The sequence below is a fragment of the Vespa mandarinia genome, chromosome 9 (assembly GCF_050613455.1).
Source record: "Vespa mandarinia isolate Hongniang chromosome 9, ASM5061345v1, whole genome shotgun sequence".
NCBI lineage: Eukaryota > Metazoa > Arthropoda > Insecta > Hymenoptera > Vespidae > Vespa > Vespa mandarinia.
In genome coordinates, this window is record NC_140818.1 from 1,938,709 (window position 1) to 1,963,796 (window position 25,088).

Sequence of the window (25,088 nt, forward strand, 5' to 3'; positions counted from 1 at the left end):
CGGCTAGTCGCAATCCGTCGCCGTAGTCACGGATCGGAAATTAAGAAGTTAATGTACCTCCGGAACTTGTTTAACGATCAAGATTTTTTTTTTCTTCTTTCTATATTCGAATGTTTTATAAACTTCAAGTAATTTGTAAAATCAAGACTCATAAAATTGACACAAATTTGCAGGACTTTATTTAAAACTCCCAAAATTACTCACAAAATATTACTCTTTCTTCTCTCTGTCTCTCTCTCTCTCTCTCACTCTCTCACTCTTTCTCTCTCTCTCTCTCTCTGTTTCTACAGATCAGAGTTGCTGCAAAAATAAAATTCTTTGAAATATAAAATCACCCAGTGTAAAAGTACACGCGCGAGTAGTATACGTATAAGTAAGAGCGGTAGTATATTTACAGGCGATTCGCAGAAAATGCTCGGCCTGTTTGTTCCCTTCCATATCCCCATCCAACTCTCGGTACCACTCGTCGTCCACCACTTTCCCATTGAGCTATCCCATAGCAACCAATTCTGATCGCAGATCGCGAAGCAATTTCATTCTCAGCGATCGATCGAACTGCAATACGTATACGTCTGTAGCAACAACGGGGTTGCAATGTGTGCGAGGGAGAGAGAAAGAGAAGAAGAGTGGACTCACTGCAGGGTGATCTCGTCGATCGCGAACACCGAAAAGGTCATAAGCTCGTGAAACGAGAGAGATAGATAGATAGATAGATAGATAGATAGATAGAGAGAGAGAGAGAGAGAGAGAGAGAGAATAGTATCCACGGTTAAACTCAAACTACATGGTACACCAGGATCGCCTATTGCTGTGATTCTCCAGTACTTCCTCCGTATCCGTATAGTTGTCTAATCGTACGTACCTATCGGGAACAGATTAAAGGGGAAATAATCGAAGCTACGAGATTGAGCTAGCGAACGATGAGAGGGATAGAGAAAGAAAACGCGATTATATCCTACGTTCCCATAAATTACGTCAACCTTGTCGAGTATGCAAACGCAATCATGAGTATTTCGCATCTGCTCGGCTTTCCAACATTGATACATGCCAAATGAGATGTCGAGAAAAGAAATGACGTGAGACCGGTAAGAATAATTCGTCGCGGAAGTTGCACCGCCCCTTTTCCTCACTCCTCGTCGCGCGAACGGACCTAAGTCAATTTCTTTTGGATTTCCAAGTTCGCCTGGTTCAAGAAAAATGTTCCTTAAACTTTCTTTTTCTTTGTCTTTTTCTTCTTCTTCTTTTATATCTTCGTCTTCTTTTTTCTCCTCTTCATCTTCTTCTTTCTCATCTTCATCTTCTTCATTTTCATCTTTCTTCTTTTTATCTTTTTTTTTCATCATCCTTTACCTCTTCCTTTTCTTCTTCATCTTCAGCTTTGGCTGTAGTAAAATCCTACTCTTTTCTATTTTTTACTCCTACCTAAGACCTCGAAATAAAGAGGCGAGATTAACGTGTTTCCTTACCTCGAAAATGTCTAGCCTTCTCGTCTGCATTCTATTTTTCTTTCATTTCCTTTCTCTCTTTCTCTCTCTCTCTCTCTATCTATCTATCTATCTATCTATCTATCTATCTATCTATCTCTATCTTTATCTCTATTTTCATCTCTGTCTTTATCTTGCTCTTTTTTCTAATTTTTTTCTTTTTAATTTTTTTGTTATTATTTACTCATCCGTCATTCTTATTTTAGGTTGGAAATTATGAAACGGGCGTTGAATGAAAATAAAAAACTAAACAAAAACACCCGTTTCATAGTTTCCAACATAATATAATACTTCACATTCTAAATTTTCGAGAAAATATATATATGTTCACTTTTTTTTGTATCTTCCTTTCTTCAAGCAATTTCCTTTTCGTTAGATATCAAGCTGGTCATTCCATTTCGTGGAAAATAACGCACACGTGACGTTCCTACGATGATACGAAATAATATCATTTTACTGCCCATAGAATAATTTTGCTCACCAGGCCATTCATTTTTTTTCCTCCATTCCTTTTTTGTAAGGAAAACACGTAATTGGAACAAACCAATATTATTCCATTTGATTATTACTTGTTCGATGTAATGAACAAATATATCTCATTATCCTTCAGGAAATTTCATAGTTTTTCATTAATTATAATATATTAAAATTTCTATTTTACAAAATAACAATATGCTCATTTATGATAGAAAATTTCTATAAACTTTGATTACAATCATTGGAAGAAAATAAAGAATTCAATCAAACGTTCAGAGTTTAATTTACATCATGACGAATCGATTTTGTTGCAAGATCACTGATCAGTCCCGATACTAATTGGTTTCTGTCTTCGATCGGAGATGAGTTAATGGAAGAGCTTCCCCTCGACCTGCTGCAATCGATCACTGGAATCCTACGACGTTAATACAAGTATATTCCTTGCTCGACGTCTCAGTAGAAATATTCAGGATTTCCCTAAAAAAGTTCCTGAAGCACTTTGCTTAATAAGCCATTTAAGTAGTCTGTTCGTTCGCGTCATCAAAATCTCTTTTAAATAAGCGATGAGGTGAAATTAGATCGATTTATCATAAATTTCGAGTGATTTTTGTAAGTTTATCTGACATCTAAATGGGTACTTAACTAAAGTACACAAAAGTGCAGAACAAGAGAAAGAGAAAGAGAAAGAGAAATAGAAATAGAAAGAGAAAAAGAAATAGAAAGAGAAAGAGCAAGAGACAGAGAGAGAGAGAGAGAGAGAGAGAGAGAGAGAGAGAGAGAGAGAGAGAGAGAAGAGAGAAAGTTGATCGCAAAAGTAAAGAAAATGAGAAAATTAAATCCCAACAGTCAATTAGAGAAGGATATCGCTTGGCAACAATGAAACTTTCCGGCGTTTGCCTCAATCGCATCGTATAAGATGTTTTAACGCTCGACCATACAGCTAGACAGCCAATTACTCGAAACGAGAAGCTATTCTGCCAAGACGAGGACTTGAGAGATCATCCGTTTCCTTATATATCATGGAAAACCTTTTATAAAATATGGCCGATTTCAAATCGTCCATTTCTTTTTATTTCGTGTTATGCCTTTTGTTAGCACCATCTCGATATTGGTTCTGAATGATAGCATTTATTTGATTTTGTGATAGGATATAAACAGATTCGAATATAGTATTTTGTGTGTGTGTGTATGTGTGTGTGTGTGTGAGGAAAAAATCGAAGATCATTAATTCAGCACGCGGCTATTTATTTCGAGCAAGCGAATATCGAATAAGAAGGACGACCATTCGGACTGGGGAGTTTATGCGTGATGTCGTTGGAATAACAAATATCGGCAGGACCGAATATCCGATAAGGAAATAAAAGCGACGAAGAATATACTTCTCACGAGAAAGGACTGAAATCGAAGTTTCGGAGTTTTTCTGGAAAAATCCCGTACTATCTTGTGCCGAATTTATCCTATCCGATATATCTTATATGAAATGATATATATATATATATATATATATATATATATATATATATATATATATATAATGTTATTATGAAAATAAGAAATATCGAAATACAAAAAAGAATACATTAGACTATTCCTAAGAAAAAGGTTACTTGTTCTCTTACCACATAAACAAAAATAAATATTTATTGGATATATTATCTTTTGGAAATTGTATTTGAAAAAGAAATATCATTTCGCGTGGCAAATCAAATCATGAGAATTTTCTTGAAAGAAGTGTGATATAAGTGACAATTTAATCGAATTAACATGACAATACCGAACCCTTATGTGGTTACATGCCTAATATCATTCTCGCGAAAATAATGCGATTGGAACATATACAGAATGAAACATTGTGTAAAGGCTCAACCGTGGTCGATCACTCACCCAGCTTTCGCTCCGATTTTCGACATTGACGAATTCTCATTGCTCACAAAGCTAGTACACACATAGGTATACAAACACACATATATATATAATATATATATATATATATATATATATACATATAATATATATGTATATGGCCTATATATATATTATACGAGAAATAGAGAGAGAGAGAGAGATCAGCGTACATATTCAATGCTTGCAAAGGTTGGAACGAGGGAGAAACGCACGATTAATCATTTGGTACTTTGACAAAGGGAACGCCCGCCAAATTTTAACGCCTTCCAAGTTCGCACTAAAAGCATTAGAGAGAGAGAGAGAGAGAGAGAGAAAAAGAGAAAAAGAGAGAAAAAGAAAAAGAGAAAGAAAAGAATAAAATGATTCCTTTTAACGAATATTATTTGAAAATATACAAATATATTTTACAATTATTTATATATACAATAATTTATATCTATTTTACAATTATTCATACAATTTTTTATATTTACAAGCATTTCATTTTTTTTTTTTATTTTTTATTTCAACTTGCAAGAAATTTGAACAATCGAATAAAACAAACAAAATAAAAGAAAGTAACGAATGGTGGATAAAATTGAGGACGAAGTTCAAGTTCCTCGATCACAAATCTCGACCTAGGCTATCAAGTGCAACATACATATATACGAAACACGCGGCAAAATAAAAAAGGTGGATAACTTCTGCCCCATTTCGTTATACCATTCAAAGGGTAGACGCATCTGGAGCAACACCCATCTACAAACCTATCCGATAATACTTGTATATCTACATCTATATATACGTAGGAACACAGAAAGATACGGACACAAGTTTATTCTATTCGTCGAGTTCTTCAGAAAAGTTTCGGAAGCGGTGGGCTCTCGACTTTTAAAACTTGTACCTATGCTCGCTTGCCCGCCCAAATCTAGCAAGTTCTAGACTGTCAGGAGAGGGCTCCAAGATAGCGCGGGGGCTTTCAAGTCTCAATGTTTCCGCCCACACCGTTAAAAGCTCGTTCGAAACTTCTATGTCAAGATATTTCTTTCGAATTTGTTCTTCTAATGTTCATCGACTGTGAATTCACTGACGATTAGAATTCATGTGTTCATTGTTATTATCTATAATAATAATTTAAAAAAAAATAATAATAATTATATAATAATAATAATAATAATAATAATAATAATAATAATAATAATAACAACAAAAACAATAATAACAACTTTTATTATAATAATAATAATAATAATTATTATTATTATTACAAGATCTAATATCAATGTATTAAAAAAGAGAAAAACAGGAAAAGAATTTCTTTAAAAGAAATAAGTAAAAAAAGAAAAAAGTAAAGAAAAAAAAATTCTCGTTTCGGTAAAACATTTAATTTGGTAAAACGATCTGATTGAATCTATTGAAAGTGTCCCAAGGAAGATAAAAGCCACCATCGTCATGGCATTGGTTATCGACGAAAAAGTCAATAAACCCTTTCACGAATAGATTACTACTATAACGAGAGAACATCGAAAGGAAGAGCAAAGAGCGAAGAGCTAGTATTAGTAAGGGCCAAAATTGCAATCAGGAATGAGAAGCGTGCGATCTATTTACCTTTGATGGATGATCTATCTCAAAATATCAGTGTTGTCGATTCGACGCTTGATTCCGCTTCGTCCATTGCACGAATTCAGACAGATTTCTTCTCAGTGTAGTTGAAAAATTCCTTGAAGGTAGAAGCTTCCTTATGCGAAAAGTTTATCATGGAGTTCGCTTTCGTCGTTGAAGATTTTCGCGTAACGGCTGTTTTCTATGTCATATAACTCTCATAGAGGTGAGTCTCTTTACGCGCGCGGTACCGCCCTCTTCTTATTCTCCAATCCCTTTCTTGCTTTCTCTCTCTCTCTTTCCTTTTTTCTTTCTTTTTCTTTCTCCTGGCGTTAGGACATCTTACATCTTCTTTCTTCTTATTTTACTTGTCTATCGGAGCTTAACTGAATTTCTAGATATCCCTTCTTTTTTCTTCCTTTGTATCTCTGTCTCTCTCTCTCTCTCTCTCTTTCTAGCTCTTCCTATCTCAAGTTCTCCCTCGTTGACATGTTTTCAACTGCGCAGCCAACAAGATCATTTCCCTCCACTCGAGAATATATTAAAACGATTTCCTGGGCACTACTTTTTTCCTTCGTTTAAATCCTTCCAACTTAAAAAAAACCTTTATTCCAATCCAACGATCACACGACTGTCTTCGATCAGGCACGAAATATTTTGTTCGAGTAACACTAAACACTAAAACTTTCCCCTCTATTGGTCTATATTATATTTACTTTCAAAATAAAAACGTCACTTCATCTCGATCAAGATACCGATCTGACAAAAACGTTTTCAAGCACGAACACGTGCTCCTTCCTGATGACGAAACATTTCTTTATTTTTTTCTTTTTCCTTTTTTCCGTTTTTAGTTTTCTTTCTATCACGATAAAATAAAAAATACCGTACGATTAAAAATTCTACTTGATCGTAAGGGACACGAATAGGGACGATAACACAAATTGTCTGTAGAAGTTGTACAAGTTCAAAAGGGCCCGTTTAAAAATCAAAGGTACTACGATCTCGCTCGCGAGGCGCAGCGCTCTTCGCAAGGGGCGCGGCGTAACTGAGCTTGGCGAACCAACCCTCGTCGTTTCTCTCTGTCTCTCTCTCTCTCTCTCTCTCTCACTCACTCGTTCTCTCTCTCTCTCTCTCACTCACTCGTTCTCTCTCTTTCTCTCTCTCTCTCTCTCTCTCTCTCTCTCTCTCTCTCTCTCTCTCTCTCTCTCTCTAGTTATCCTCGCCCTTCCGTCTCATCCCTCCCACCCTACTGTGCCGTTCGGCAACGCTTTCCCACTCCGACGCAGTCTCCACCAGCCTTCCACCCCTTCTTCGTCCTCCTCTCACCTTTCCGAGTGCTTTCTCTCTCCTCCGCTCTTCCTTTCTTTCTATCTCATCCCCTCCATCGTGATCCCTTTCTCTCTGTTTTCAACGCGTTCTCCATCTCTTTTTTTCTCTCTATTTTTTTTCATCATATACGGAAGAAAAAGGGAGATAATATAAGAACACGTTTCGTTTTACTCTCTTTCTCTCTCTCTCTCTCTCTCTTTTTAGAGATGATGATGTGTGTAATTACTTTATTATAACGATTTCGAAACTGTAAAATGATAAATGATTTAAATGAAATTATTTGCTGCAGTATTTTCTTTAAAATCATCCATTAAAAAATATTTATTTGTATGGGAACATATTTATATCCATCCAATTTTAAATGTTCTTGTAAATTATAATTATAGTCAATTTTTGGCTTTTAATACTTGTTCATTTAACAGGTTTTCTTTCCACAAATCGTATCAATCTTATCTGTTCTATTTCACTATGTATAAGAACGTCACCAATCGTAGAACAGCCTGCTTTTCTCTCCCTTTTCTGGGTCTTGTTGATGAAGGCTGAAAGATGGGTGGGTGTAAACGTGACATCGGGAATTAATTTTCGTGAGAACTCGATTGGCCTCCATTCCGTAACTTGGTATATTGGACTTGGTTCGTTTCCGTAAAGAAGAGAAAGAGAGAGAGAGAAAGAGAGAGAGAGAAAGAGAGAGAGAGAGAGAGAGAGAGAGAGAGAGGGAGAAATGGTGCATCGAGATATCGATCGCTTTCGATTAAACGTTTAAATCGTTCTTATGAGAAATTCGAACTTGCGTATATTCCGTCCGATCAAAACGCAAGAATGGATGTAATGCGATTCTACTTGAGAATAGGTACACGTATGACTCGGTGGAATGATTAATACCACTCGTTGCAATTACATGGATGAGACACGCTTGAGAATGGCTTTCTAGCATCCACTCGAGAAGAAGTAATGGCGATCTACGCGAATTAGCGTTTGTTTGCATCTTCCTGAACAAGAATTATCTTCAAACTTTCTACATCGATCAATTTATTTTGTACAAAACGAATGTATAGGAACATTCAGATTTGTTTAATTGATTTTAATCCATATTATTTTTCGATGAAATTAATGGTAATGGAGATAATAGATTTTTCTATTATATTTTATTTCTTCGATAAGATTCAAACGTAACTATATTCGTATATAATATTTCGTACTTTTTCCATGCGAATAAAAAAATACTTTAAAGACTTAGAAAAAGAAATAAATAAATAAATAAAGAACGCATAACACAGAACGATCGTAGCTTGGCTCGTTCGATAGAAACAAAATGGAAAGCTTGCTTCGAAATCGCCCCTCGGCGTCATTCTCTGTCGAACGACGAATACAGGCTGCTACATCTGGTAAAAAGAAAGATAGAAAGAGATAGAAGAAAAGAAAGATAGTAGATACACCAATGTTCGAACGGTACTCGAGGCAGGCAGTAAAATTTCAAATTTCTTCGCGGCACAATGGCTACGCGCTCGCATAAATATTTTATGCATTTCCCGCAGCGAAGTCGATGGAGGACAAGTCAGAAAGCTGACGTTTCTAAGGGATAGAAAGAAAAACGCTCTCGACGTGACGCAATAAAATTTCGAAATTTTTCTTATGAACTTTTCTTACAACGGCAGAAAACATCATAGCGTGGGATACCAACTCTCGTAATATTTTCAACCAAATGTAGGGTCCTCCTTGAACAATCTGAGATTTATTTTATCAAATTGAACCATCGAATTAATAAAATTTTCTAGAAAAATTTAATATCATTCAATTGGAAGATATTTTCATTTGAAAATATGAAAATTAATTATCGGGAGATAATGAACATCTTTTATAACGAGGGTAAGATAAAACAAATTAGCTGATTACTCCTTCATTACGGCAGTAATTAAAGTTTTTCACGGAATCAACTTATCCTCTCCAATTAATAGGGTACAAAAATTGTACGTTTTATCGAGACGTAGAGCGATTGCATCACTCGTGCGAATTTTAAAGTCGATATTATATTTCGATAAAAAAAAAAAAAGAAAAAAAAGACCAGATAGTATGCGTGAAATTACATAGATATATATATATATATATATATATATATATATATATATATATACATATATACATGTATACCAAGAGCAAGTAGTAATGGTTAGATTCGAGGCCGTTCGGTCAGCCTGAAATTTTCGAGGTTGCACCTACCGTAATACTGTTTCACTACGGATATTGGAGGCAACGTGTGTGTACTCGTTGGTGGTGAGTATCTTTTAGGAGAGAGAAACAGGCGTGAGAAAGGCTTGTGTGAGTCCTTGCGTGGACTATCTACGTAGTACATACTTCATATATAGAGACAATGGAACATATATATATATATACATATATATATATATATATATATATATATATATATCTATGTATCTATCTGTACCTACGTACGTTAGGCTACTGAACTTAGACAGGATGTTATATTGTGTAGACGTGTTCAGAAACATTCGTGTATGTGTATGTATATGTGTATATATATATGTGTGTATGTATATATATATATATACTGGATATATATATATATATATATATATATATATATCCAGTAACAAGGAAGTGTAGGTACTATACAGACTATATACTACACATGGACAGTAGCTGACCATGGTTTCGTCGCTTAGTGGCGTGAAAATTAGGTCGCTCGCGCTTCGTAGATGAGAAAAAGCTGAGAACGAAGAAGAAGGTAGGTAAGACAGGCTCCGTCGAGACCGAACTCTTCTTTTTCATTTTCATTCTATCCTTTTTTCCTTCCTTCCATCCTCCTTTCCTTTCGTCTTACGTGCATTCTACGATCGCATCGTCAACGAAACGACGTCCTCGAGGCGTGAATTTCAGTGACGTCTCGTTTTCTCCTGACTCCCTCTCTCTCTTTCTCTCTCTCTTTTTCTCTAACTCTATCAATATGTTACCGGTAACAAGATTTAGAGATTGCGAACAGCTGTACGATGTAATAAATGTGATTAAGTCATTGAAGTATAGTCTGTACTCTATAACAAATATATAATAGTAATACTTGTATATCTGGAGGAGGTATATATACAAAAACATGTTCGATCGATTGTTAGTTTATAATTAAAATGATTTAATTCGATTACATTGTTAATAGATTTCAATAACGTTACGTAGAATTGTTTTTTGCTCATGTTCTATCTTTAATTAAATGGCTTATTTGACGTTATTAATTACACGTGTCGATTCAAACAGAAAGTCATATTCGTTATTATATTGTAAAGTAACATGTAGAATATATATGCAATAGAATGATAGAAATTTTGAATCTAAATGGAAGTCAAACCATTATTGTTTGCAGTCAGAATCGATCGCAACGATATATCATAATCAATATAGATTATCAAATACTGAAATGAAGAATCGGATATAACTTGAAATATTATTCTCGTAAATAATTACTGTACTTAAGACAGTTCTAAGTTCCTGACATAATTGAAGTCTTGCGATTAAAGTTTTAGCGAAATATCTTCGAGTAATTAATTAATTAATTAGCGGTCAAGTCGGCGTAGTCTTCTCGTTACTCACTTAGTTTGATCGACGAGTTGCGATCATTTATCTTTTCCTTTTTTCTTTTTGTCATCGAATTATCGATGCTGTGAAAAAGTCTACATGGAGGAAATTGTTTGAAAAAGTACAGTAAATGCTCTCTCTCTCTCTCTCTCTTTCTCTCTTTCTCTCTTTCTTTCTCTCTCTTCTTTTTCGCTGTTTTATATCTTTCCCTTCTCGATCGGCTCCCTTTGGGTATTCTTGAGTCTTATCCTCGAATCCCTTTGTCATTCATAATTAGAAGGAACATATTTAAAGATGAAGAAACTTTCTCCCTTGTAAATACAAAAATATCTCGTATTCAAAATTTTATCAATAAAACTCGAGTCGACGAGATACATCATTTTTATTTAATCGATTTTATAGAAATTATATTTAACGATATCTTAAACGTGTGTAAAATATGAACCTTAACGAATTTATAACGATATCACGAATGATAAAAGTTATAGTCATTTCTAAAATTAATAATAATTTGCAAATGAGATATAAGATAATATATTTTTCAAATAATAATTATCAAAAGATAAACAGTAACTTAACACTTACTTCTATATTCAATGAAAACTATGTCGGTTATGAAAAATAAATTAAAAATAATAACAAATAAAAATAAATGAAATCAATAAAATATTGATTGTAGAGAACAATATAATCGTAATTCGAAAGATCGACCACGATATCGAAGGATCGACCACGTAATTTTTACGAGTATGTATATTTTTTCTGTTATGTCCCCTAAAGAAAAGGGCTGAAGTTTTGTTTCAGATTTTATTGGACCACGTTGGTAACGAGTGCGACGTCGTATCGTGATATTCGCCGGGCGACCATAAAACTAGTGTGGCATGGCAAAGCGACGGACGTGTTCACCCACGACGAGAAATAAAATTTACGATAATGAAAGGCCGCCCCCCTGTGTATATCCAACAACGAACAAAAGCAAAGAAGTTCGATACGGCTCGACCGTACCGGAAGGCATTTATCAGGATTTCGAGAAATTCTCACCTTTTTCCTACCACATCGTCCTTCTAGCAAGCTGGTAAACAAGGAAGCCATTCTATATTTTATTTCTTTTTCTTTTTCTTTTTTTTTCTTTCTGACTGTCTTCTTGTGAACGACTTTTACCACGAACATATATAGTCTAGTGTATTGTAAAACAGTACTGGAAATTTTTGTTTGAAATGAGATTAGAACAAAATTGTTTTTTAAATAATTATTATTTATATATACTTAATATATCATAATATATATTAATATATATTACATTAAAATTATTATATTATTTATTAAAAAAGTATTAATCGATAATGTTCAATAAAATGATTTTATTATATCAATAAATTTCTATAATTTTGTTTAAAAATTCTAACAAAACATTTACGTTATCTTTTCACCTTCTTTTCTTACTTTATCATTGAACAAGTAGTTTTATATTGATGGCAAGTAGTGATGTATCTACTATGAGATACCCTGAGATACTTCCCTCGAATAGTTTGCTCTTTTACGAGAACTCTTCGATATCCCAGGCTTACACTTGCGCGTTTAAGGTGAACGACATAGTGTGATTTTCTCCTTGTCCCTTGAGATCGTTCGTATCCATGTCAAGTCCGTCGTTTTTTTCTTGAAAATCTGTTGGTTAATTAAGAACGAATCTTGGACGACCTGTAGAAGGATTTGATCTCGTTGAATGAGATCTCAAGTAAATGCTTCTATAATTCAACATTTTCCTTTCTTCCTTTTTTCTTTTCAAACGTCAAATATCTTTTTTTTTCTTTTCTTTTTTTTCTGAATAAAAAAATTCTATTTTTTGTTTTATTATTCTACTATTGCGCCTACGGTATGGGTTTAACCTCAGTGAGAAATCGGGGATCAGAATCTGCAGAGGGTTTCTGAAGAGTTGGCACCGCTTTTGGCGATTCATTTCCAGGTGACTGGACCGCTGCCGAGTAAGTATAAGAAGAAAGATGAGGTTAGATAAATACTCGGATGATTTATGTCTGCGGATAAAATTACCGTAATAACGAGCCGCCAGGATGACGCGGTACATTCTTCAAAATACGAAACTTGCCGCTCTATCGTGCTTAACTGTTGAGCTCGAAATAATTGGTACAAATATATGAATATTTAAATAAAATTTTGACCGGACGAGAGCTAGAGCTCTTTTCTTCGAATAAATTACAAAGACTATTAATCGAAATGTATTTGGGACGACATAAAAATAATGATAGATGAACTAAAGTTCGAGATAAAAACTTTTCTCTAAAGAATTTGTATCCCATGAATCAATAATTATTATCAACTGATAAAAACTTTGTTATTCGTTATATATTAGATAAAATTATTTAAATAAAATATTTTATAAATATGAATACATTTTTAAAATACGATTACTTATTTAGAATATATTTGTTCTTATAAAACTTTTCGGTAAATATTGATAATGCCGTGACAATGTAAATCTAGATTTGTTCTCGCAGCAAAGACAATTCATTTTGAGAAAGTCCAATTTAACTGCGAATGGTACGCAAGCCAAAGTAAACGCTCGGACTATTCACCACGTTAAGGAATGATGGTAGTAGATCTGAGGGTAAAGTTGCGCCAAGGATGCTTCAACGTTCCTTCGGCGTGTCGACGTCTTGTTGAGAAACATGGAGCATCCTGTCGCTATCCCAGTAGGACTATCCACCCTTAGCGGGCATCCATAATACATGAGAATCGGGAATTATTGTCCGCCGACTTTGTGACAATAAGCGCTTAAATTTTTACTATCCCATCACGGACCGAATACATTCGTAAACGAACGTATTTTCATGTTTGAGATCTTTTTAGAATTCAATCGACGAAAAAATATTTCTTTCTGAATCTGAATTCTTCAAAATCTTAGATTAATCTTTGAATCTATTAGGATTAGCACGATGACGATAATCATACATGCTATATTTACCTACAAAGAGAATGCAACATGCTTACAAACACATATCAAACTATTTACTATAATATAAAGATATCAAAAATTATAATAATATAACCATTGACTTAGAAATTATTCTCTGTCTTTCATAAGATTAATTTTTAGATTGATTAGTCAAGTACTAAGCAAGATAAATATAGAAAAATTTAAACAAATAGATGAAAGTATCATTTGCTTTTTTAAAATCATAATATGTAATCTCGTCTTATATTAATACTTGAAACAATAACGACATCGGACATCACACGTCCGAACTTTTGAAATTGTAAATGGCAAGCATCGATAGTGTCCGAACGTATCTGCATGATCCGGAACGTAAAGAGGATTAACGCATTCTCTAATGTGGTCTCGAGGGAGAGTGCTCGCTAACGTTTGACGCGATACGATGTATGAAAATACATCCTGGCCGTTGAAATTAATTCGACGATAGTAGAATCTGTTATAATCGTTCACGTGAGATGTGAATGAGAATTGATCATTTTACACATTTTTTTTTTTTTTTTTTTTTTTGTAAAAGAACGGTATTGTTCAAACGATATATACGATTTTTTAATAGATCTAAATAAATCATAAAAACATGTCATGAAATCTGAAAGAAATTGTAAAGGAAGAATAAAGAATTAATAATAATTAAAAGTTTCCATTAAATTTTCATTAATAATTGTTAGAGTCATTAATATTTTTAATCGATAGCACCGATCGAATGATTTTTAAAAGATAAAAAGGACAAAGGACAAAGCGATATACAATTATCCACCACCAAGAGATCCTTCTCACGAAGTCTATTAAAAAGCTATTTTTCTATCCCCAATGCGACGCTTTCCGTATTACTTTTTGGAGTTTCGTTCTCTCTTCTTTTCTCTCGAGGCACGTTTTACGGTTACTGCAAAGAACGGAGAATAGGTGAAAAAGAGTAGGTGGAAAGAAAGAAAGAAAGAAAGTAAAAAAAGAAAAAAAGGAAAAAATATTGAAGTTGAGGAGAAAAGAAAGAGAGAGTAAGAGAAAGAGAGAGAGAGAGAGAGAGAGAGAGAGAGTAACTTCGTTGAAACGACTTCACAGACGGTTTTCGAAAAATTCAAGGAAAAGCGGATTATCGTCTCGTTCGTCGTTAATGACGTCGATTCTTCAGCGATTTTTACTAGTTATTGTTATCTATAAAGTTGAACCACACAAGTCGAGGTTTACTTTGTTCCCTAATCTTTCGAATTGATGACTAAGAAGAAAAAAGGAAATGAGGTTAAGAAAGGGATGTATTGTAAAAATTAGGACAAGGAGCAATAAACCAATAAATTTCTAGGAAAATTTCATATCGTCGATTATCGAAGCGATATGAATTTTCAACGATAAGAAGATTAACGCGTTCGTTAATGTTACCCGAACGAAGACACGATACGACGCCAGTATGACGGGTTATTGGTACACGACTAGCAACTCATTTCAAAGCTGGTTAACGTATTTGCTAATATAATACAATGAACAGTCTTCCTTGTAGATAGTTCGAAAATATTCGATAGGACGTGAACCTCTCCTGATTTTGATTATTAAGATTTACATACTTATGCGAATTTGACATCATACATATTTTGATAATAATTTATAACTGTTTATGAAATTGTTAAGACAATGTATTATAAATTGATTCAAAATTTTCAACGCAAACGTATTGATTTCTAAGATATCTTTATAAAATATTTGAAACGATGAAATATTTCGAAGTAACTCGAGAGGTTCATTTGTTAAAATTGTTCCTTTAATATCTATCTTTTAGTATTTATTAAGTCTCTCTCTCTCTCACTCTCTCTTTTTCTCCCTCTCTTTCTCTTTCTCTCTTTGTCTCTCTTTCTCTTTTTATCATTGTAACACACGAGCGCATTAAAATGCATCAAAGAGACATTAAAATTCAATGAATGATTCCCCCGATAATTGTTATTGATTCAATACAATGTTTATGCGTGAGTTTTGTCTATTATTAATCTATCGCATAAAAAAGAAAAAAAAAATATGAATTAATAATTCTAGTAATACAATATTCGAAAGATGAGAGAAATATTTTGAACATTCAAACTCAACCAGAAATTCAATTCGATCTTTTCTTCGAGAAAAATCCTTGAGATCTAATCGAAAGAAAAAGTGTAGAATAAAGGAGATAGAAAGATATAGAGAATGGCATGCAGACACTTTGGAAATGTCTCTATATTCGGTTATCGAGAACGAAAAAGAAAAGATAGAATGAGCCGTAGGGATGTGATGACAAAGGAATAAACCGAGTAAGGCGAGTCCTTTCGAAGGATGCGACGAAACCCTCGAAAATTCAACGGCTCCATCTCTTCTATCCAGTTTCAACGAGTAAGAAAGAGAGATAGAGATAGAGAAAAAGAGAGAGAGAGAGAGAGAGAGAGAGAGAAAGTAGTTGGTTGAATTTCATGCAGACTAAAATGCACATGCACACGTTCAAGAGAAACTACGTTTTCAGGGTTTATGATGTATAGCTACCAAGTAAAACCAAAGACGAATTCTTAAGTGCGGTCGTTACAAGTTTGCTCGAATGCGACAATGAGTTAGATGTTAAGAGATAGAAAGAGAGAGAGAGAGAGAGAGAGAGAGAGAGAAAGAGAGAGAGAGAATATCTTATCTGAGAGTAATTTTCAGGTAGATAGGCTCGCTAACTGAACTTTTAGCAAGTTCTTCGACTCTCTTATTTTCTCTCTCTCTCTTTCTCTTTCTCTTTCTCTCTCTTTCTCTTTCTTCAATATTATTACTATCTCATGATATCGAAATTTTGTTCTTCTCTTACCAAGAATTCCAAAAGAAAATAGGACAAGCATTCTGTTTTAATTGGTTCTTCATCAAAGTATTCAATGTAATAGAAACTTGTCTGTTGGCAAACAAGTCGTTCGCTGACGAGGTGAAAAAAGTTGCCTGCGATAAATATGCATTAACATCAAATTATTCGTCTTTTAAAATGGACAAAATAATCTTGAAGGAAGTCGTAGTAAAGTTAATATTAAACTTGTGTAATTAATTTCGAGTTATTATGAACTAAGTCCGATGTTCATATCAACGTACATAAAAGACTCGAATATTTCTTTGAATATCTGCTTAACTTGACCTGTTAAAATTCAAACGGAGAGAATCTTTTTCCACTTGAAGTACAGTATATTCCATGTTGAAAATATTATCTGGAAGATTTTTGATATCTAAGCCGGACGTTTTCTTGACAGGAATTGAACACCAAGATCAGAAGGGCGAGGGTAGCGGTCGTACTACGCCTCATCCAATTTCAAATCTCACTGTAGGATAAACAAAGTAAGAAGCCCCCGTGGAATCAATAGCAAGGATCGTATAGTCTTTGTGCTCCTTCCCATAACTTCTTACGACATCACGGTTATACCACCTTGGATATTGGTTGTCTCTCCAAACAGTATCCGTTCTTACAAATACGAGATAAAATCTAGTGGCCGATTCGTTCGTTCATGTCCGCCTCTATTTCTGATGTTCTTTCTTTTTTACGTGAAATTCAATACTTTCAATGTATGTAACCGTGTCCACGTGTATGTGTGTATGTGCGTGTGTGCATGTACGTGCAGGTTTTATACGATTTCTCGCTAACACACAAAATATACCTATTCCAATGTCTGATGAACGATAATCCGAAAATTCGATTATCGTTTCTCCGTCGAAACGAGGATTTAAAATTTTTTTTTCTTTTTTTTTTCCACTTTAATGACCTCCAATTCATTCCGAGCAACACGCGCTGAATAATCGAGCAGTGCGGTAAATTCTTTTATAGTAAAAATTCGATAACAATAATCCATTACGTGCTTTCTTGTATTATTTTTTTATACATATTTTTTCTTTCTTTTTTTCTTTTTTTCATAAAAACATACGATTTTTCACTTTTTTAATAAATGAAATTTACGTTTAACGATTTACAATCTCTTTCAAAAATTCCTTATAGATACTCAACGTCGTACTATGCTGTTTCTTTCTAATAAATCTTATAAAATTCGCAAATATTCTCGAGCTAATCGATCTCTCATACTGAATGAATAATCCATGGAATAAATTGACGTTGGGAAAGAATAACGTGTGATTAATTCCTATTTAACTAGTGCTCTGTTTTTCTCTCTCTCTCTCTCTCTCTCTCTCTTCATTTCAATTCTGTTTTATCCACCTATATATCTATCTACCCATCTATCTCGTTTGCTAAAAGAAAAAGTAGCAATTACCATTCGATTTACATTTCAAACTTCTTTTTTTAAATCGAATTCTTCCGATCTTACAAATCCTTTCATCGGGTTCTCATTATAAGATTCACATATACTTGGTACTTGGTTAATGAACTCCGAATTGTGTTTAAAATGAACCAAAATTTTCGTTGACATCTAAATGAAGTTATTTTATAAAAGTAACAAATGTTAAGAGCTTATAAGTTTGCCGTAGGCAAACTCGTGTTACGCATAGTATCACCAAAACCATAGAGACCATCGAAAAGTATCTTCAAACTATCCTGCATATTTCACCTTTCTTTTTTCTTTCTTATATTTTTTTTTTTATTCCCTACTTTTAGCTCTCCACTTATTAAAGCGAACACAAGCTCTTAAAGTCGTTTGCATAAAGCAAGCTCCGCCGAAATATTTCGTCGTTGGCACACCAACAACACCACTCTGACGTCTCATAAATTTCGGCCTTTCACATAGGACCTTTCGTACACTTTTCGCTTTGGAAAAAAAGTTGGACGTAATACGTTGGCTCGATCAGAAATAATATTTTCTTCTTTCTTTTCTTCAACGACCATATCACTTTTATTCGCTGAGACTATAAGACGAGATATTGTTAGTAGTAGCAACAGTGTTCTCCGTTGGGAACGTGAGAGATTTAATGGTAGGGAAATTAATTGATCCTCGACAGCTGGATGACTTAAAGGTGAGAGATGTTCGTCTTCGGAGAGGTAAGAGATCGATGAGATAGGGGTGAACTTATGTGGCACGCGATCAAGGAATATTATATATATATATATATATATATATATACACAGTATGCACGTGAAAAGTTAATCTTTTTAAAGATGGAAATTTACCAGGTGAATTGATGCTTCAAAATTCTATCGATACTCGATTTTAATATTTCCTCTATCCTACCTTCGTAAAACCTTTTTTTATCCTTAAAATCTGTAGCATTAAAAAGATCTAACTTTTTTATATACACCCAGTATATGACTTCGTTGCTTGTAAATCTTCTCTGGAGATTGAATTGACGCTGTTGTAAATTCGTTCGTTAAAATCATACGCTTAATGCATTCTCGAATCTAGCTCATTGAATTATATCTACTCTCTCACAATTTCAAAAAAAGATGAGAGAGGGAGAGCAAAAGAAAATAGAAAAATGTTTAATAATAAAGGTAAGTAAAGAATTAATAATATCTACATTACATTTTTTCTTTTCTTTCTTCTTCTTCTTCTTCTTCTTCTTCTTCTTCTTCTTCTTCTTCTTCTTCTTCTCTCTTATATTTCTTGACATATTTCAAACCAAATTTGCCGAAGAGAGAGTTTATAGAAATTCAGATCACGCGTTTTAAGAACGAACTTTGATTTTGGTGCCAGCATAGCACACGTACAAACGTACGTATGTTCTCTGAAAAGAATATGTAGTCGTTGTCGTGAAGAGAAATATAGTAAAGCGCACGTACAATAACAGTAGTTTGCCTTTCGAAGAAACATTCAAAATCCTTGTGGTCATATTCGAATTAAGTATGCGCATCCGGTCTCTAAAAGGGGCTTAACAAATGTTACATGATATATCGACTGGATCGTTGCATTCCCTTTGGGAATTATCATTTTAAAAATATACATATGGAGTATCTCGATTTTACAAAATCGATATTGAAATTACTTATTATAAGAAGAACATATTCAGAAATATTTCAATTTTTGATTTTGAATTTGAGATTGTTTTCTTTGAAAATCTTCGAGGTAAGATACAATTATCAAAAATTTTGCGCGTCAATGAAAATAAGACACCCTGTATGAACATCGAGAAAAGAAAAAAAGAAAAAAAAGATTAAAAAAAGGGAAAAATTATGGTAGGGCAGTTAGTTCGGTAGAAAAGTCGAGGAGAGCCGGTTACGAATTCCGTTTTTATTATCCGAGGAGTCCTCGAAGCGAGGAAAAGTAAATTGCACTGTCGAGAGTGTCGAGCGTTGTCAAGTGCCGAGCTTTTTAGCACTAGCACAGGAGAGGCACGTTCGCGGTGGTACGCGGTCTTCTTCGCCCTCCTATGTTTTCTCTCTCAACTTTTTAAATGCAACGCAAGCACTTGCGGTCGTTTGCATAACCGCGCACGACCAAGGGAAAACAGCAACGCGGTGGCATGAACATATCCGCGGATATACTTCGGACGATGCAACCAAAACATTTTGTCATTCGTGCCCTTTGACCTTTCTATCTCTCTCTCTCTCTTTTTCTAACCTTCTACTCTACCTATTCTTTTTATCTTTCAGAAAAATCGAAATTCTTTTCGTTCTTTCCTTAATGTTCATTCGATTACAACGTCATCATTTTCCCTAGCAATTTCTCTTGAAACGAGTAACGTAAAAATCTATGTATTTGAAATTTTCTATAAAAACTTTTTATCTTAATTGTATTTGTCGAGGATTGAAAATTAACATTACAATTTACATATTGACAAAGTGACGATCAGATCGTTTAAAGATGACAGCAAGCTCTATGAAGTTATTGAAGGAACGCTTTAAAACAGTTTACGAACTACACGGCTCGAACATTCTCCTTTGTATAATATTACAGAAATGAAGCTAATCTCTCTCTCTCTCTCTCTCTCTCTATCTATCTATCTATCTATTTATCTATCTATCTATCTCCGTATCTATATGTATCTACTTACAATGAACTCCTTGGTAGACACTCATGTGAGCCCTAAGAAAAGACGAGCTGATGAATATCCGCAATTTTCCTTTGTTAACCAAAAACGTATACCCATAATAATGAAAAATCTTTACCTTCCGTACGTTACTTATATCTACCGAATTGGTTAGCTTTTGAGTAATAGCTAGTCTAAAATCTTCGAGAGATTCTTCTTCGAGATCGAAGAGACTCAAGTTCTACAGATTCGAGATTACATCGTTATGCGAGTAAGATATTCGGTGGCTTACTTTTCCTCGATCAATCAGATAAAAGATAAAATTGCGTATCACGTAACGATCCAACCGGTCTTTTCCTTTGATCTCTTCCTTCCTTGCATGCTTTTCAACGAAGATACGGCAATGATAGTCTACTTCGTTTGAAATTACGAGTGGTAAGATTTGCCAAAGGATAACGATGACTTTATTATCTACTTGCTTACAATAATATTGTATATGATATAATGCGTATAATAAAAGCAATAATCTTTAGGTATTCTGATTTTTCTTTTCTTTTCTTATCTTTTTCCTTTTCTCATTATTTTCTCTCATTTCTTTTTTTATTTTACAAATTGGAATGTTTCAAAATTTAATAAGTAACTTTTATATTTATTATTATCCTTTAGAGATATCAAGACGTCAATAATAGCGGCCTACTTTACATATAATAGGCTCAATGTTTCCTGAACTTTAAATTGCTTCCACTCATTACGCGATAAATTGACCATACATAAGTATGTATCACGAAAAAATTATAGTGATTAAAGTGACCTTATTCTCCTTTCTTCCTCGCGCTTGCTTTTTTTTATACACCCTTCTGATATCATTCATCTTCATACTAATAGTAGTATACTTAAATGCGGCCTATTATTTTAATAATCGATTTGTTTTAAGCACTACATATAAAGAAGTCTTACGTGCTTTGTACTCGCTTGTTAAGAACCTATCGTCAATGGATTATTTATGTTAAAGACATGTGTAACAAGCGTAAATATGTATTCGATTATCTCAGCGAAGATCTACTTGAAGAAAATTAATGATGATTACTGGAAAACGGTCGGATGAAAATGGAAGATCAATGGAATCAAGTACATCGAGTAGTAACAATGTTAATATGAATTTGTGAATTTATCAACTAATCGATAAACACACACGAACATACAACTATTGGCTTTGTTATAAATGATATTATACTTTGTAAAAATTTCAAATTAGACTTTTTATATGTCTCACTATTAGAAAGTTAATTAATCAAAAATCTTTGATTAAAGAATCTATTGATACTACTTTATACTACTTGTCTATAACGTATAAAAAATTAAGAAAATAGATAAAGTGAAGACAAAAGTATAACTGAAAAAATTACTAAGCAGTTTCAAATCGAACGAAAGAAACGTTCGGGTGATTTGCACTTTACTGATCATCGGTAATTCTATCGTTTCCGGTTTGACGCTTTCTTTCCCAGAAAGTGCAAATTTTCCTTTCCATTTACCAAAGAAATAACGATAGTGAAACAAAGTGAAAAGGGATGAGACAAATTGTCTTAAAGTAAACTGAAATATCACTCTCTTTCTCTTTCTTTCTCTCTTTTCTCCCTTTCGCTTTTTCACTTACTTTGTTCCTATCTCTTTTTCTCTTCTTCATTCTTGAAGAATCCTAGCACGACTAGTACTTTAGAAGTTGATTTTAAATTCAAGAAGATTCCAAGGTGGACGTGTACACAACGTTAATTGTATTGCGTTGCCTGCACGTATTTCGCATTTCGTCTACGTGCTACAACACAGGCCGACACCAGATGTTGCCTCATTCGTTCGTGAGTATCTAATTCTAATTCATTGATGACTACCAATTTTATTTCCATTGCTACAGAAAGTTAAAAATTCCTTTCATAATAATCGCTTTAAATATCTTGATTTTTGAATAATATTTACATAAAATCTCATTAAAATTCGATAATTATTGATAGATAATTATTAATATTATCATTAAATTATCTGTATAATACATACATCGACTGTAAATAAAAAGAAAGAAGATAAAATCGAAATAATAAAGTAAAAAAAAAACTTACTCCAAGAAGAAAAGAAATCAATGTGTCCTTGATGAAGATGTGCATTATTACATTGCACTTAGTTATTTCCATCGCAATCATAATTTTTTTCAATGGATTTATGTTAATTAGTGCACTTCTAACGAGCAATGCATACGCGCTTCGGTCTTCCGTTGCAATCATTTCTTTCGCTCTGCTTTTATCTCCCTCACTCTCTCTCTCTCTCTCTCTCTTGGATCATTGAATCAACGAGCTCGTTCCATCGTTCCATCGTAAATTATAACGTCAGCGTCGTATTCCGTTCTGCTGGAAAATTCGAAACCGCTACGAAGCCGCGATAAATCAGGAGGGTTATTATCGAAAATGCTTTCGATGAAAGACAAGATTTATCTTTCGATGGAGGAAAACAAAAGAAAAGAATAATGTTTTTCACAACGAATTGGACCGAGTTGGAATAGTTTGAGACTAATTTCTTCGCGATTTTGTTATAAAAGAAGCGCATTTTGATGTTACTAAATGAGTGCTATTATTCATCAAGCTCGTTTGTTAGATGAAAGCTTTGAAACGAGAAAGAATGCTTTACTTCTTATGTTTCTCTTTCTTGTTTTTTTCTCTTTTTTCTGTTTATTTATTTTTTTTTTTTTTTACCTCCACATCTCCCTTTGAACGTGTTCACTTTTAGACGATTGTTCCTTTCGACTGCATGATCTCTTTAGTCAAGAATATATATACCTACGTCAGTAGTAGCATTGTACTATTCGCACTTTTCTAGTACCTTTAGACTCTTCTACTTCATCTTTTTTTTTCGTTCTCTCTCTCTCTCTCTCTCTCTCTCTCTCTCTCTCTCTCTATTTATCTATCTATCTATCTATCTCTATCTCTGTCTTCTCGTACATTTGTATCATTCTCCGAACATACTAGTAAACACGAAATGCAACTTCTCTTATGCACATTGTTATATCTATATAGAAGTTGTCAAGGTTTTTCTCTTTCTCTGTCTCTTTTTTCCTCTCTCACCTTCTCGCATCTTCTTTTCTTACTCCTATAGTTGTTTTCTTATACGTCTCTTTGTAATAGTTATTTGCGATCTACTGATGCCTACAAGCAAAGTCTACCATATGTCTATCTTGTGTCATAATTTATTCCTATCTTCTTAAAGAAATTTCAAATGAAATACAAAAAGGACAAAACCTATTTAACGTCGGAAATCACACAGTCAAGGTGTTTGGTTTTTTTCTTTTTTTCAATAATTTTTGTTTTAATTAATGACGACGAATAAAGAGAATAATTCGCTTTTACAGATTAATAAATAATTCTACGTTCCATAGTTTCTTCAAAATGAAAACTCGACGTGAGAACGTATCTTCTTCTTCGAGCTTTTATTTATTACGAGAGTAATACGTGGAATAAGCGGAACCACATTTCTACAGATCGCGACTGGCAGATCGCGACTTTTACGATGACTGAATTTCAAAAAGTCAAAATTACTTTCTCTATGGAACGCCCACCGAAAGGAGACTAATAATGCGAATACTAAGAATCTATGTCCGGAACGTGAGTCATATGTGACCATCTTACATGCATTTCTATATTTCATAATATATATGCATATACAGGATGATCTTTTTAAGTAAGGTTACCTAAATATTTCTTCCCGTTATTGTGATAGAAAAATATTTTTTATATAATGCGAACGATATCAAAGGACTAATATCTGGCAAGGTAATATTTTTAGGACTTATCAAGATCATCAGTGCTTTTTCTGACACATAAATAAATTTTTGTTTATTGCATCGTGTAACTGATCAAAGAATACATTCAGATGTGTATAATAACATGACTTTGAAATGATCTTGATTTATGAAAATAAAAAATTTACATAATACATTTACTGAAATATCCAATGACTGACTGTATAAGTCATTCAATTGCTTCATACTTTAGGATAGTCTTGGTCAAAGCCTGTCCTATTGGCAGTTGGTCATTGGACGTTCCAAGAAATATATTACTTACGTAAAAACTCCGAAAAAAATGACGTTATTAAAAAAATATTCTTACCAGATATTGGTTCTTTGATATCATGCATATTACGTAAAAAATATTTTTTTCCTCATAATAAGTCGAAGAGATATTTAGATGGCCTTATTTAAAAAGACCACCCTATATATATATATATGTACGTCGAGTGTATATGTAAATTATAGATGCAAACTTTTCAGATTAAGATAAATTAGTTATAAACGTTGTAAAAGATTCAATAATAATTAATTGTTTAATTTAAATCGTATATTAGTTTATTTATCTTGTAGAATTAAATGTCAATAAAAAATATATATGGTTGAAATTTTTCTATTCATATAAATAAATTAACTCCATTTAATTTTCATTGTTTCCGATCGCGTTTATTTTCCATTATCAAATCGATTTATTTTCATTTTACATTTATCGAAATTAATACCCATCTGCACTATCGAAAATTATTTTAAAAAAATGACATTTCTCAATTCGTAAATCTCGTGGTCGAGTAAATTTCAATTTTTGCTACTATCAACGCACGTGTCTCTAATAGAACAAGTATGAAACGTCAAAGTAACACGTTCATATAGAATGAAACAGGCGAGTGCTGCTACTAGCGAATCACTATAAATTGTATCGATGTCGTATATCACGATACGATTTTGTAAATATCCGAAGAAACGAAAAAGGGATTTTACAATGTCTATCTTTCTAGAAAGTATAGATGCACGCGTGCACGTA

General features: G+C 33.5%; 1 protein-coding gene across 3 annotated transcripts in view; it reads right to left on the bottom strand.

Annotated features, from left to right (window-relative positions):
- LOC118446477 (zwei Ig domain protein zig-8) overlaps positions 1 to 25,088 on the bottom strand; it is a 169,066-nt gene that overhangs the window by 138,894 nt on the left and 5,084 nt on the right. For 2 of the 3 annotated variants that reach the window (XM_035877153.2, XM_035877150.2), the window contains exon 1: positions 5,454 to 6,471. The exons of the other annotated variant lie outside the window; for it this stretch is intronic. The gene's annotated coding sequence lies outside the window, so the exon portion shown is untranslated. Of the gene's footprint in view, positions 1 to 5,453; positions 6,472 to 25,088 lie in introns of those variants that run through there. 3 annotated transcript variants of the gene reach the window in all.